Source organism: Salmo trutta, unplaced genomic scaffold, assembly GCF_901001165.1.
Source record: "Salmo trutta unplaced genomic scaffold, fSalTru1.1, whole genome shotgun sequence".
NCBI classification, from domain to species: domain Eukaryota; kingdom Metazoa; phylum Chordata; class Actinopteri; order Salmoniformes; family Salmonidae; genus Salmo; species Salmo trutta.
In genome coordinates this window covers 2486753-2490861 of record NW_021822962.1, presented here as the reverse complement: position 1 = coordinate 2490861, position 4109 = coordinate 2486753, and positions in this window count along the sequence as shown.

The following is a 4109-nucleotide window of genomic DNA, read 5'->3' as shown; positions in this document are numbered from 1 at the left end:
AGCTTATGGTGGGGAAATGCCTGATTGGCCCAAAAGGCTTCTAGAACATTGTGTGGTTAAGTTGTTTAATAAACATTGAACTGTTTGCCGGGTGCAGATCTGTTTTGCTGCTTGGTTCCAATCAGTGATAAAGTGGACACTGGAGCGGCAGTTAGCCTGGCCCAGGGACAGTCAGACGTGGAAGCACCTCTCCAGACTAAGCCATAGCAGTACCACAGAAAAACAACTCTCTACTTTGTGTCTGCCCTTGCTTATTACCCTAGCAGCTAGGCCATTTATTATAATGAAAACAGAGAGATAAATAGATGGAAGTAGAGCTGACTTTCATTTCATCTCTCTCATGGACAGAAAACTGGTTGTCTTCATATCTTAACCAAACCTAGAACGCATCCCAAATGGTGACCTATTCCTATGGGCTATGGTCAAAGTATGTGGCTACGTAGGAATATGGTTCCTGATGACTCACCCTCAATTTAACTCCTCTGCTCCATTGTCACTACATACAGTCTGAAACTGCCACCCTAGAAGTCGTTGGGACTTCAAATGATGGGCGTTCATCAGCGATTGGATCGTCTCTAACCAGTCAGAGTATCAAGTTGATATCATGTAGGCCACCTTTTGCCCAACCCATTAGTTTTCTGGGACAATCAGAATGGTCAGAATGTGTTCACATTCCAGAAAATCATCAGGGAGGGAGGCAAATCCAGACTCATCGTGCAGAAGAACCGCTTGATGAGGATGATAGCCAGATAAGGGAACATGGTTCCATTTTGGGGACACACCCTCAACGGCTTTCTCATCTGTCCTCTTGGAATACACTGTAGATTTCTACAATGGAATAGAGAGGCAGATCTCCCTCTCCCTACTGCGTGTCTGACAGACAATTTATGGAGGGAAAAATAACAGGTACCGGCCAAACATACACATTTCCAATACATTTATTCATAATTGAACAATCAAAATGGTGCACCATCACTGACAGAACATCAATATCTATTTTAACTGGCTAATAAATAAAAAAATCTCCATATCTGGAGCCTCGTCCAGGCTTGCCTCGGTCCCACAGCATTCACTGTCCTCGGATCAATTAGGGCATAGCCTCTTGTGGCTACATCCCAAATGTCACGCCCTGACCTGAGAGAGCCGGTTTTTCTCTGTTTGGTTAGGTCAGGGTGTGACATGGGGTGGGAATTCTATGTGTTGTAATTCTATGTTGGTTTTTCCTTTGATTGGCCCAGTATGGTTTCCAATCAGAGGCAGCTGTCTATTGTTGTCTCTGATTGGGAATCATACTTAGGCAGCCCTTTTTCCCCACAGTCAGTTGTGGGATATTGTCTTTGTTTGGTTGCATGTATTTTGCACGACGAAGCTTTTCGTTCGTGGTGTTGTTTATGTTTTTTTGCTGGTTCACCTTTAAAATAAAAGATGATGAACTCAACTCACGCTGCGCCTTGGTCTACCTTGAACGACGGACGTTACACCAAATGGGCACCCTATTCCCCATTTAGTGCACTACTTTTAACCAGGGCGCCCCCCCAATCCTATGGGCCATGGTCAACCTCAGTGCACAAAAATATAGAGTGCCATTTGGGACGCAGACCTACTCTCCATCAACAACAGTCTCCACTTAGCCACACAGCCCTAGCAGTAGATTAGTAATGACGACCTCCAATCAACTTATGAACGATAAACATTTGTCTTGAAAATCTTGAACTGGAGATGCTTGGATGCTCCTCTGTTCTTTTCTGTTAAGAGAAACCACAAGTACTGAGAAATGACATTTCTGAATCCTAAATGGCACCCTATATAGTGCACCCCTTTTGCCCCTACCCCCTCTTATTATGGTTTCAAATTGCCACCATAAGTTCAAAGTGTTCAGTATATCTATGTTCATATTTCAGAACATACGGATTCTTTAGACATATAGAATGGTGAAACTATGCATGCTGAGGGCAAATAGGGAGCCACTCTACATGATCACTAACCCAAACAGGTCTATACTAGATAAAAATACTAAATATGTTACAACTTCCCCCGGTCTCCCCTTACTAATGGAACATGGAACTTTAGAACAATTTCCCTCACTCTTCCCTACCCGCGAATCAAGGTAATTCAGACAAGCATGACAGAGTTCGAGGATTTTTTTCAATTAAAGTAAAGGACAGTAATGTTACAATTTAGGAAGGAAGCCCTATCACAACTCAGTATAAGACGCAGATGCAGACACAAGAGAAAAAGGGCTGAGAGAGAGGTTTAATCCTAGACACATGAAAAGTGGGATATATACGGAGGGTGCGGGGGCAACAGAAGACGACAGCAGAGGGGCTAAGGATTTGAGATAGGGAAAGGGCCGATAAAACCAGGGGAAAGTTTACGGGACCCTCACCTTGTCAGAATCCATCTGAATATTTCCTGCAGGAAGGAGACAGTGGAGTGTGGAATTCACATTTCTCTGCTTTCACAAAAAGCTGGTTCTCCAGAGACGCTGGAGAACCTGGAGGACGTGCTCTTGAGCTGAACGGGGGGGGGGGGGATGAGGATGTCGTCGTGGTAGACGAACACGAACAGGTTCAACATGTCATGGAGCACATCGTTGACCAGGGCCTGGAATACTGTGGGAGCATTGGTCAGTCCAAATGGCATCACAAGGTACTCGTAGTGCCCTCTAGCCGTGTTAAAGGCTGTCTTCCTTGTCTCCTTTCCCATATCCGAACCAATGGTAGGCGTTTCCGAAGGTCCAACTTCGAGAAGAGAGTCCTCAATGTACCCTGCCATCGTCTTGGTCTCCGGACCCGAGGCGGTGTTGTGCCTGGGAGAAGGTCGATATCGACCCTACGACTGCGCTACCAAGGAAGAGATGAGGGCCGGGCCTTGTTGAAAACCTCCGACAGATCCAAGGCTTTTCCCAAGCCCGCAGGAAGACGTCCCGGGGCAGGCTGAGCGGCGACTTCAGACAATGCTCGGGCAGAACGGGCTCCAACCCATGATAGAACCAGTATCCCCAGTCAAATCAGGGGATTGTGCCTCTGGAGCCATGAAACACTCAAAACCACAAGTACATGAGGAGATTCGATGAGCAGGAACTGCATAGACTCACTGTGATTACCTGATACTCGCAGGTTGATAGGAACCGTACTCTGGGTGACTCTGCCAATAGAGCGCCCATCCAGCGCTCTGCCATCCATGGGAACAGAGAGGGGGTTGTGCTACGATACCAGGGTAGTGTCCATAAAGCTCTCTTCAGCTCCAGAGTCAATGAGCACCCGGAAAGATTTGGACCGGTCACCACTCAACAGGATAGCATGGAAAGGGGTGTGAGTAATGGGAGATTGGAAACTCCCCGTACGGCTCACCAGCGTACTTGTACTACTGATGAGCCTGTGCTCAGGAAGGCAGAAAGGTCAGAACCGGGAGGGACTAGACACAAAAAAAAAACTTGAGAACGGGGAAACACACTGGTGCAACCTGACAAGACGAACTGGTTGCTAGTTTACCATGCTAGGTTACCATTCATTTTCATGTGAATATATGTTAATATTCAAAAATTCACATAAGAAAATATGCTAATTTTCCCACTAGTGGTGGTTTCCACCCAACTGACTTGTTGTGGATAAGATCAGTGCATGATGATGTAGTGCACACAAAATGTACTTTATCTCATGTACCGAATAAAAATCTAAAGGTCAATGTGTTCCATCTCATTTTAAACTCGAACAATATTTTTGTCACAAAAACTGTTGCGTTCAATAGCAAATGTGCCTCCTCTGGTCTTGGCACGTGCTCTCTAGCCAACAGCTGGCAGATACAGTGCGGGTAGGCTAGTCTACATGATGAAGTTATTATGGATAAGAGCAAGAATATTTTTATTTGTCAAACGGAATTTGCCTCGGAAAGAAAAAGTCCTCATTAACCACATTTCCATCCACAGGTTTTATGCCAGTAAATTCAAAAAAAGTGATGGAAAAGGAAGTTTTGGTACAATTTTACAAATGCTGACAGAAAATGTGTTTTTTCGACATGGTGGGATATTATTTTGTGGTCAAATTAATTATGCTAGAAATGGCAGTGGAACCGCCTTTTTGCGCAAATATTGATATGATAACCATCAT